Here is a 12,370-nt window from a genome sequence, read left to right as displayed (position 1 = left end):
AGGACTATGAAGTACGAAGTAGGAGATGATGAATGGAGAAGTTTTGAATTAAAAGCTCAAGATAGAGACGACTGGCGAAATCTAACTGAGGCCCTTTGCGTCAATAGGCGTAGGAGGAGATGATGATGATGATGATTGGAAACCTCCCTCGCTGATGAGCTGTTGGACTGGGGTTTAAGACTTGCTCAAGTTTAATAGTTCTTTAGTGTCTGCAACCTCACCATCCTTGTGAGCTAAGGATGGGGGGGGGGGGGCGTTTGAGGAAGCCTATAGATCTACCTGCTGAGGGGTCATCAGTAGCTATTGCTAGGCCCTCCCTGGTCCTAGCACCAAGGAGGGGGCTTGGGCGCTGATCATATGTATATATGGTCAGTCTCTATGGCATTGTCACTGTCCCTTGCCTTTGCCATTCACGAGTAGCCTTTAGCCTTTAATCCTTTAAACAGCTCCTCCTAATTCAGTGATATCAAAGTACCTTTTTGGGCTCAAGCCATGGCATCCTGATGGAAGGTTCCTTTTTGGTAGCTTCCTTGGGTAAATAACTACTAAGATATTCCCAGAGAATTTAACCACAGGTTATCACAGAATTCTAACTTCTGGAGCGAGTATCCTAAAGGTTTCCCTCTTAAGACATCGTATATCAACAGGGGACACATATATTAACGCGCCACACAGCTATCTACACGCCGAACAGACTTAACACTTCGGTGTGTAAGAGCGGAGAATAGCTGGGAGCCGTTCCACAGCTAATTTCGTCCGTGGCTACTTTTGGTACTCGAGACGTAAACAAACGGGCGCCATTGCTAAATGACGTCATGTCCGTCCCCATCCTTTGCATAGTAGCTCGCCTTACTTAGACGGATTTTCCCTGTGCTTACTTTATCGACTTGCATCTTCATCATGTCGCTACCTTCGGCCTCGCCTTCTTCTGGAAAGTTGAGTACAAGGTTCCAGTATTGTTTAGTTAAGCTCTGACCGTAAAGTAAATTTTACTTTTCGAGATATTTGATGTTTTGTGGCAGAGCTGTGCCTCAACCGGACCCGCCATTTTATGGCGTCGTTGTTGTTCTGCATGCCTTATTTAGTTAGCCTCAACAACGCTTCCGGCCTTATTTACTAATCGATACTATTAGTTTATTTAGTCTTCATAGCTAGGAACTTTTATATCGTGTTTTGACGCTTTTACCGGTCATCGATTGACCCCATACCAGTTGGCTACTATAGCCCCCAGGCCAGTGCGCCTATATCAGTGTTCATGCATGATATTTATCAGTGATCCTAGGCTTATTTATGAAGATAGTGGCATTATTTTACAATACTATTGACTGTGATGCAAGTGTTTTCGCCTTCAGGGACCATATAGGGGATAGGTTAGTTAGTGTGTCTTTCTAACCTAACCTACATGTAGGACCCCTATATGCTTCCTTCATCCCCCTGCCCTAGGGCATTCCCTCTGTGTAGCCTTGCTCCCCCTACCACGTAAGGGGATCAAGCTCATATCAGAGTATTTTATCACCTCTCTGTCCTCCCTAAGGGAATGATCCCCCCTTAGGGTTGCGCCTGAGAGTGAGGAACGGCTAGTCCTTCCTCTATTGCTAGGGCTAGGTCTACGACTTTCCTGCAATAGCGATATGTCTTCAATCCTTCCTAGTTCAGGACGTACATCCCTGCTCTAGGTTAGGTTTTGGAGGGGTTAATTCTGTTTCTTGCTGAAACTATACCCATGCACCGTTTTCAGTCAAGCTGCCTTACCCTAGGCTAGGGAGTGTCCTCCCTTCCTTAGTGGCCGCTCTGGTACAGAACCCCCTCCATGGAAGACTCTTCTCTTCTCCCCTCCCCACCTATCTCTTGTATGGCCTAGCCTATACTTAGGTTAGTCTATACCCATCTGTCCCCTGTCCTACAACTCCTCCTTAGGGTGGAGTGATAGGGCTACCTTGAGCTTCTGTGTGCAGTCCGCTCTGGTACATATACCCTTCATAGTGTCCTATGGGGTTAGCCACTGGATGTGTTCTGTATGCAGGGGTCTCCCCCCCCCCCTGGGTGTTCCCTAGCCCTCCCTTGGGCTACCTTAGCTCCCGGTCCTCTGCGGCCCCTGCTTCTGGGTGATAGAGTCAGCCTCTATCATGGGTACACCCACTCAGGGGGGATGTCTGGGAGTCCATGGCCGGACCCCTAAATCCCTCCTTCTGTCTCTTTCACTATCCGGGTGCCGGTCCCTTGCCGCCTCCACTGTCGGTAATACCCACCTCCTACCTTGGTGACTCATTCCATATCCCCTCGGCCGCCAGTCCTCCGTGTGCCGGGGGACTGCCGCCTGCCGCCGGCCTCCAGCCGATGGCTCTCCCTCCTTCCTCATAGCTTGGTCGTCCGCCCGCCGGCCGGCCCCCGGAGTGCCGGCCGGCCCCCGGAGTGCCGGCATCCACTGCCGGCAGTCCGGTTCTGCTATAACCATCCTTGTTCCTGTCACCAAACTGGCAACCTCCGGCTGCCGGAGCCGCCGCTCCCTCTGCCGGCGTGCCGCCGCTGTGCCGGCGGCCGCCACCCTGGTTTTACTCTTGACTTTTATATTGTCTGTCCTAATGCCAGAAACTCTGCTGGAGCGGCCTCCGGCGTGCCGGCGATCTGCCGGAACCTTCCGGAGGCGTCAAGGCGACTTGCACCCCCTTCTACTAGCTATCATCTGATATTGATAGCCCTACACTGCAACCAGATGGCTTGTTTACGTAAATGGATCAGTATCTTATTACTGTTCTATTGGTAATCATGCTGTCTTCTTGCATTTTACAGATTTCCAGCATGCTGCGTGTATCTTAGCGCGGCTGGTTGCCGGAAGCCGTTACCCTATGGGATCTTTTAGTCCCCTAATTTGGAACTGAGTGGCCTCAGTCCCAACCTTATATCCTTGACAATTCCCATAGAATTCTATCCGCCCTATGGACTTCTACTGGAATTCTATCCTGTGCCTTCGGTCACCTCGGATTGTCCAAGGATGAAAGTTACGGTAACCAGCCGGGCGGGATGCACGGAGTATGTTCCTATCCTATCTCAACCCTTCCTCTGTGCATCACACCCTTTATCAAGTTAAAATTAATGATTAATATTAACTTAGTTTAAGAGCCATTCTTATGACTCCCCCCATACTCATTTTCTCTTTCTTTTACAGGAGGAGCAGATGAAGTGTGACTACGACTTCTGCGCTGTGAAACGCCCGCACTTCTACGGGCATACGGCGTGTAGGACTCACGCCCCTTGTGCCAACAAGAAAGGGGATTTGAAGTTCTGGGACCCGCAGAACTGTGTGGTCTGCCAGGATCGGCTAGTCAATGCCTTCCATAATCCTCCCTCAGCGGAGGTCAGGGACACTTCTCGGGATAAGCTACGCAAGTGGGTGCGTGGCTTCCAGAAGAATGCCACTGGACCATACCTGGCCACTGAAGAAATGAGGTCCCTTCTGTTCCCAAAGGCCTCCCCCGATTCTGTGGTTCCCAAAGAACTAATCCCCACTGTCCAAATTACGGTGGAACCAGACGTAGTCATGGCCCAGTCCATGCACGAGTGCCACCTGGATTCCGAAAACGACGATCATATGTCGGATGTTTTGGAGGGTACGGAGAAGACCCTTATGGCCCAAGGTGCGGAAGATGAAGAGGACCAGGTGGATTACACCGAGTCGGAGCAAGAGGTCGCTCCTCCTTCCATCACCGCCCCTACTCCTACACCGACGGAAGTGTCTCTCCCGTCTACCTCCGCCACCCCGGAACCCATTCCATCCGCCCAAGAGATGTTCCGGATGATCAAAACCATTATGGACGACAGGCTGAAAGAAAATCAAGAGTTCATCAGGTCCATGATGGGGTCCAAAGAACCGAAGAAGATCTCGGTTAAGGATCTCCCTGCATGCTCACACGCCAACCCCTGGAGGTATGCTGAGCATATGGTTATCGCGACCGGCAGGATCTTTGTCAGCGATAAGATCGGCACGGTCCCCCTGGAAGATGTGGAGTTCTTCCCAAACTTCGAGGCTTACCCGGACTGTTACGTCCGGCTCCGTTCTGAACCTGCCTCTAAAGAAGAGACCGAACCCAAGGAGGAGATAGTGTTCGATCTCACGAAGGCCCAGGCTATGCTAGCCAACACATTTAAAAGTAGGGGTTTTACCTGCTCTAAGCTTCCGGCCCTGAGCAAGAAGCACCCTACCTACGTCGCACCCGACAATGCAGTCCTTCCCTTCATGGAAAAGGCCTTCGCTGCGTGCCTCAAGGCTGTGGAAGAAGGAAAACCCTGCCCTGCACTGGAGGAGTGCAGACCCTTCTCCATAGTAACTCCCCCCGACGCTCGACACTGGAAGGATATCCAGCATACTTTCGTGGTGGGAAAGCTAGATCCTGACGTAGCCGGACGTCAGTTTAACGAAGACCTCCCGAAACTCAACGACCACCTCCTTCGTCGGGAACAAGATACGAAGGAGAGGCTTGCAGCATCCATGTCCCACCAGGTCCAACTTGACATCATGGCTTGTGACACCAGAGTACCAGACCACTACATGGTACTCGCCAAATCCCACATGGCAACCCTGGTGAAGGATTTGTTTCACTTCATGAAGGCTCGGAGAGCCTGTCGAGAATTCGTGTTCTCAGGTGCCACTGTGAAACACGAACCCCGGAGGCTGATTTCCTCCAACATCTGGGGTAAACACCTCTTTCCCTCTGACCTCGTGAAAGAGATTACTGACAAGGCCGCCACGGAGAACAGGAACCTTCTCCACAAGTGGGGCATGTCAAAGAAAAGGAAATCCTCCCAGGACGACGGACCTCAACCTAAGAGGAAATCCTTCAAGCAGAAACCCCAGCAACGTCAACAGAGACGGCAGTTTCCGGGACCCGCTACTCCCCAAGTGGCAGCTCAACCACAGCAGACCTTTCAGCTGGTCACCCAACCGGTCTTGTCACAGTCACCGGTTTTCACCCCTGCTTTCGAGCAACAGACGACTACCTTTCGTCCCAAAGGTAGAGGCTCAAGCAGAGGTGCAGGCAGAGACGCGTCTCGCCGTCCCTCCAGAGGCAGAGGAGGAAGGGGAGCTAGCGGCCAAGGCAGTAAGCCCTCGGGACACCAGAAGCAATGAAGTGCTTCCGGTGGGAGGAAGACTCCGCCAATTCCAGGATCGTTGGACCTTCGATCCCTGGGCACACAGCATCGTCAAGAAGGGTCTAGGCTGGAGTTGGACTCAACCACCCCCAACCTTCCAGCAATTCTTCCAACAATCAACCCCCCTTCTGGAAGAATATGTCCTAGATCTCTTGAACAAGAAGGTGATAAGGAAGGTAAAGTCCACCAGGTTCCAAGGGAGACTGTTTTGTGTCCCCAAGAAAGACTCCGACAAACTCAGAGTCATTCTGGACTTATCCCCCCTCAACAAGTTCATAGCGAACGACAAGTTCAAGATGCTGACTCTTCAACAGATAAGGACCCTTCTGCCTCGAGGTTCTTACACGGTCTCCATAGACCTGGCGGATGCCTATTGGCATGTTCCAATGAACCATCACGCTTCCTCCTACCTAAGATTTCGACTCCAAAGGAAAAGCTACGCCTTCAGGGCCATGCCCTTCGGCCTCAATGTGGCCCCTCGGATCTTCACAAAGCTGGCGGACGCCATAGTACAACAGCTCCGCCTCCGAGACGTCCAGGTGATGGCCTACCTCGACGATTGGCTAGTCTGGGCTCCATCGCCCGAGGATTGTTTAAAATCCTGCAGCAAAGTCACCCAGTACCTAGAACACCTGGGATTCAAGATAAACGTGAAAAAATCTCGCCTCTCTCCAGCTCAGAAGTTCCAATGGTTAGGAATCCAATGGAACCTTCAGTCACACCGCCTTTCCATCCCCCAGAAGAAAAGGAAGGAAATAGCAGGGTCTGTCAAGCGACTACTGAAATCCAAGCGGATCTCAAGACGCCAGCAGGAACGAGTTCTAGGCTCTCTACAGTTCGCCTCAGTAACAAACCCGGTGCTTCGTGCACAGCTAAAGGATGCCGCGGGAGTCTGGAGACGTTCTGCATCCATCGCTCGAAGAGACCTCAAGAGACGGCTCCCAAACAGACTTCGACGCCTCCTCAAGCCGTGGTCGGAAGCAAAGGCCCTGAAAAGGTCCATTCCTCTTCAACACCCACCTCCATCACTCAACATCCACACGGACGCTTCGCTGGAGGGTTGGGGAGGTCACTCCCACCAAAAACAGGCTCAAGGCACATGGTCTCCCCTGTTCAAGACGTTTCACATCAACATCTTGGAGGCCATGGCGGTCCTTCTAACTCTGAAGAAACTCTCCCCGCCTCCCTCGATCCATATTCGTCTAACCCTAGACAACTCGGTGGTAGTTCGATGTCTCAATCGCCAAGGCTCAAGATCGCCCCAGATAAATCAGGTGCTTCTGACAATCTTCCGTCTGGCAGAGAGGAAGAAATGGCACCTGTCTGCAGTTCACCTACAAGGATTCCGCAACGTGACAGCAGACGCTCTATCTCGGACAAGCCCGATAGAGTCGGAATGGTCTCTAGACGCAAGATCATTCTCCTTCATCTCTCACCAAGTCCCAGAACTTCAGATCGATCTCTTCGTAACGAGCGACAACAATCAACTTCCTCGGTATGTGGCCCCGTACGAGGACCCCAAGGCAGAAGCAGTGGATGCCATGTCACTGGACTGGAACAGATGGTCCAAGATCTACCTGTTCCCTCCCACCAACCTTCTGCTGAAAGTCCTCTCCAAGCTGAGAACCTTCAAAGGGACAGCGGCCCTAGTGGCTCCCAAGTGGCCCCGGAGCAACTGGTACCCCCTGGTCCTGGAGCTGCAGCCCAAGCTGATCCCTCTCCCGGGCCCAGTTCTCTCCCAACAAGTACAGAAGTCGACTGTCTTCGCTTCATCATCGAAAATCAAGGACCTTCATCTCATGATTTTCTCTCCCTAGCCGCAAAGAAGAGGTTTGGGATCTCGAAGAAAAGCCTAGACTTCCTCGAGGAATACAAGACCGAATCCACAAGACGGCAATACGAATCATCTTGGAGAAAATGGGTCTCTTTCGTCAAGGCAAAAAATCCTAAGGAAATCACCATTGATTTCTGCATGTCCTTCTTCATTCACCTTCATGGACAGGGATTAGCAGCCAATACGATCTCGACTTGCAAATCGGCCTTGACTAGACCACTGCTGTATGCCTTCCAAATTGATCTGTCCAGCGACATCTTCAATAAACTGCCGAGAGCATGCGCTCGTCTACGCCCAGCACCCCCACCGAAACCGATCTCCTGGTCATTGGACAAGGTGCTCCATTTCGCCTCCAACTTGGATAATGATTCATGCCCTCTCAAGGATCTGACTCAGAAAGTTATATTTCTCTTTGCTCTTGCTTCAGGAGCCCGGGTCAGCGAAATAGTGGCATTGTCAAGAGAAGAGGGTCACATCCTGTTTACTGATTCAGGAGACATTACCCTCTCCCCGGATCCGACGTTTCTCGCCAAAAACGAATTACCCACCAAAAGATGGGGCCCCTGGAGAATATGCCCCCTGAAGGAAGATGCCTCTCTATGCCCAGTAGAGAGCCTCAAGGTCTATCTTCGCAGGACTTCGAACTTTGGTGGAGGCCAACTCTTCAAAGGAGAAACATCGGGCAGCGACCTGTCACTGAAACAACTAAGAGCGAAAATCACCTACTTCATTCGCAGAGCGGATCCTGACAGTACACCCGCCGGTCACGATCCTAGAAAAGTTGCATCGTCTCTGAATTTCTTTCAGAATATGGACTTCGAAAGCCTTAAAAGCTTCACAGGCTGGAAGTCCTCGCGTGTTTTCTTCAAACATTATGCGAAACAAGTGCACGAAGTCAAACATTTTGTGGTAGCCGCAGGTAGTGTTATGAAACCTGCACCTAACTCTGCATAGAACAGCGAGTTATTTGGGACTCTAACTCTTCGGGTGCCTATGTTGACCCTCGAGCGATACGTAGTGATGTCGAAAACACTTAGTGCTTTCTTATAACTGTTCTTATCCCAGGTGAAATGTCATAGTCGTCACACAAGTGCCACATGCCTAGAGCATGATGTGTTTTAATTAAAGACTGACGTTCCTCGAGAACGAGTGCCTACTAATAAATTTGAAATTCCCTTTCAGATTCAAGAGCAAGTCTTTATTACTATGTACATTATAATTACTGTAAATTAAATTTACTTATTACTGCAATTCATTTATTTTTATGCAATTGTGAAATAAAATTCTTATTTTATTACTTGTGCGTCTCAATCCGCTCCTACTTATACTATAAAATACATGTCTGTCATGGTTTTATTATCCCTTCCCTATGGTTCATGGAGAAAATAAGGTCCTAACCCTTATTATATATTCACCTTCGCAATGTAATATTCCAATACGAATACTTACTCTTCATACCCTAAAGACGAAACTCTCCTTCTCGACACACAGTGTCCAACCACCACGTGTCTGCCTTCGAGTATGTTCCGATACGAATGCCAACCATTCAGTCTCGTCTCCAAGTTCTTCAGGTTCTTCTAGCAAGGTGAATAGCCCTTCGATAACCACTTTGATCTCGGCATGGCCCGTGAGAACTTCACTGCCAAGGGGGGCAGGAAGATTCTTCCCTACGGTTCTTTTATTAAGATTACTATGCTACATTGTTCAAAGCCCTTGGCACTTACCTAATAGGGGAAAATCTACCACGATACATTGATTCTCTGGTATTCTTCCATCAGGACGCCATGGCTTGAGCCCAAAAAACGGATTTTGAGCGAAGCGAAAAATCTATTTTTGGGTGAGATAGCCATGGCGTCCTGATGGACCCTCCCTGCTACTTCGTCCAGTTTTTAGGTCCCACCCTGCTCTACTGTATCATGGTGATCGGCAAGCAACTGGCTTCAGGATGAGGACGGACGTGACGTCATTTAGCAATGGCGCCCATTTGTTTACGTCTCGAGTACCAAAAGTAGCCACGGACGAAATTAGCTGTGGAACGGCTCCCAGCTATTCTCCGCTCTTACACACCGAAGTGTTAAGTCTGTTCGGCGTGTAGATAGCTGTGTGGTGCGTTAATACATGCGTCCCCTGTTGATATACGATGTCTTAAGAGGGAAACCTTTAGGATACTCGCTCCAGAAGTTAGAATTCTGTGATAACCTGTGGTTAAATTCTCTGGGAATATCTTAGTAGTTATTTACCCAAGGAAGCTACCAAAAAGGAACCTTCCATCAGGACGCCATGGCTATCTCACCCAAAAATAGATTTTTCGCTTCGCTCAAAATCCGTTTTATATTTATTTTCAATGTTGCCTTTTGGTTGCTAGGAATCAGATTAGCCTCCCTGACATTTCATTTTCAACTTGATCCTCTTATACCGTCGTAATTACGATATCCACGACGGACTACGATAACTCTCTTCCTCACGAGCATGGCAAAACTTTCAACCCAGATGCGAGTGGGTTAATAATGTGACTAATTCTGGTACTATATACTTGACTCCACCTGAGATAATACAGTATTTATTTCTGTTTAAACTATAATAAATATATTGTACAAATATAAGGTTTTAAAACATCTATTAACGCTAACCTATCAACGATGTATGTTTGACCTTCAAGTTGTTGGCATTCCATACACACACCAAAGGAAGTGCCCGGTTTTCTTTGAAGGTAGCCAGATTTTGTTAGGCAGTCCCACAAGGTGTTGAAAAAAAGGATTTGAAAACAATTCTAACCAAGGCTCATACAAGACAGTCTTGTTGACATAAGCAAATATTAATATCTTATTAGTTATTATTATTATTATTAAATGCTAAGCTACAACCCTAGTTGGAAAAGCAGGATGCTATAAGCCCAGGGGCTCCAACAGGGAAAATAGCCCAGTGAGGAAAGGAAACAAGGAAAAATAAAATATTTTAAGAACAGTAAAAAATATTGAAATAGATATTTCCTATAGAAACTATAAAAACTTTAACAAAACAAGAGGAAGAGAAACTAGATAGAACAATGTGCCCAAGTGTACCCTCAAGCAAGAGAACTCTAACCCAAGACAGTAGAAGAAAACCATAGTACAGAGGCTATGGCACTACCCAAGACTAGAGAACAATGGTTTGATTTTGGAGTGTCCTTCTCCTAGAAGAGCTGCTTACCATAGCTTAAGAGCCTCTTCTACCCTTACCAAGAGGAAAGTAGCCACTGAACAATTACAGTGCAGTAGTTTTAAAGTTATAATGACTGCAGAGGCAGATTTTTTGCTGGTATCAGATATCATCCGACCTGTCCTCAGCGAATCAGACCCCTGGTGTTCCCCTGGAAATAGGTTGGTAGTGGTCAGCATGGTACTAGCAAAAAGCTTAGAGCACTTTCAGTTTAAGGAAATTCAAAGAATTACAGTATTTACAAAGTATTAACACAGTATGAATACTGTCATCATCATCTCCTCCTACGCCTATTGACGCAAAGGGCCTCAAGAGGATTCATTGGCTAGTTACATCAAAGGATAGCCAGTTCCTTGTGATGCGCCGTGCCTATCTAACTAAAGCAAGTGACCCCTGGCGGTCCATACTAATTCTAGTAGGATCAACCGCCAGGCATCAGGAGTAAAAGCCGAAGAGACCGTTTGTCCAACGACTTAGACCCAATCCGTCACTCTCCTGCCAGTGACTTCATCGAGATTTAGGGGGGCATTTCCTCCACACTCAAAGCTCTCATTACTCCACCAAGTTGCTCATCCGCTTATACGAGTATAACCGTTGGTATACATGGATTGCTAAGATATACCGCCTAGTAAAGAAATCCAATGAGAAATGAGGGTAAAGAAAATGTTAAATATAAAAATCAGATTTCAGGGCTACAGTCTGTGCGGTTGTTGCTGACTTGACAAAATCAATAGAAGCTTCCCTGATGGATATACCTGGCTAGGGTTAAGGCAACCCTTTGGAAACGTCCCTGCTTAGCAATCTGTTGGGTGGGAGTTCGAGACCCACTCAAGCTTGATAGTTTCTGGTTGTTGAGGTCTCGTGGAGCCTCTGGGAGTCGATATCGCAGAAGGCGCTGCAGAATACCAATTCCGTTATTGATTTCCCATAGCGTCTTAACTCCATCCTTGTCAGCTAGGCATCGGGGGATTTGGGGAGCCTATAGATCTATGTGTTGAGTCATCAGCAGCCATTGCCTGGCCCTCCCTGGTTCTAGATTGATGGAGAATGGGCTTAGGGACTGATCATATGTGTACATGGTCGGTCTGTAGGACATTTTCCTGTCCCTTATGTCAGGCATTCATGAGCGACCTATAAACCTTTAAGACAGCGACCTGAAGGCACTGTGAAACCAACACATTTTGCTATTGCCTCCTACAGGTACCTGCAGGATCTCCCCTGTGTGTGTGGGGACACACACATCAAGATTATTCTTCTTTTAGTGTGATTCTTCGTAGTTGATGACTTAAGGATAAAGAGAATGCAAACTAAAAGGACCGGGTTAAAAAAAACATCTGATCTACGTAAACTTATGTTCTGGGTGAAATAGAACTCACAACTGCTTTAAGATGTATCTTTGTGAATTCTTTTGTGAGTTTGGACTTCAATGGCCAAAAATAATAGGCAGTGGTTTGATTATAATGTAAACTATTGTTGATTGACGTTTTTGTGCTTCTACTCAGCTCCCGTAAGGGGAACGACACAAGATGAAAATGGATAGGATTGTACCAACCGTGTTTCACACAATTGTACATAATTCCTTTTGTATATATTATACTTGTATCTTCGCTCTTCCCTCGCACTAAAACGAACATGAAAATTCGTGTCTGGTTTTTCCTCTGTAATATTGTCTGTCTTGTGAACTTGTTATGTCCTGTTGCCTTGAGGTTTTGTATATAAGGAGTGTGTTCCACAATAATAGAACTCAGTCATTTCCAATCTGCCTTTGAGTTCACAGCCTTACTCGGCGCCGTCACAGGACGATGCTTAACCGTAATTGTTCATTTAGGTAATGTTAAGACATGACCGTTTCCTTGTAAATACTGTAATTCATTCTCAATTTAGAATACTGTATTAGTTTTTCTCATGTACGTACCTTTAACTTCTAAGAATAAGTTCAAGTTAATTTACTGTGCTCGTGATTGTTAAAAGATCTACAGTTATATACCAAAGATAGGGACTTTCACCCATTTTCCAACACACGCCATTGGCTCTGTGGGTTAATTTGATACTCTTGTAATAATGGAAATTGTATTTTAGTATTTTACATGAATTATACTTGGCAATAAAGTTCGTATTTCATTTACGCTATTGCTCCTTTCTAACTTCAAAAGTTCAAAGTTGCAGCAAATGTTTTTATGTAGACCAGGC

Source organism: Palaemon carinicauda, unplaced genomic scaffold (assembly GCF_036898095.1).
Source record: "Palaemon carinicauda isolate YSFRI2023 unplaced genomic scaffold, ASM3689809v2 scaffold374, whole genome shotgun sequence".
Classification (NCBI taxonomy): Eukaryota; Metazoa; Arthropoda; class Malacostraca; order Decapoda; family Palaemonidae; genus Palaemon; species Palaemon carinicauda.
This window is presented reverse-complemented; position numbering follows the sequence as displayed.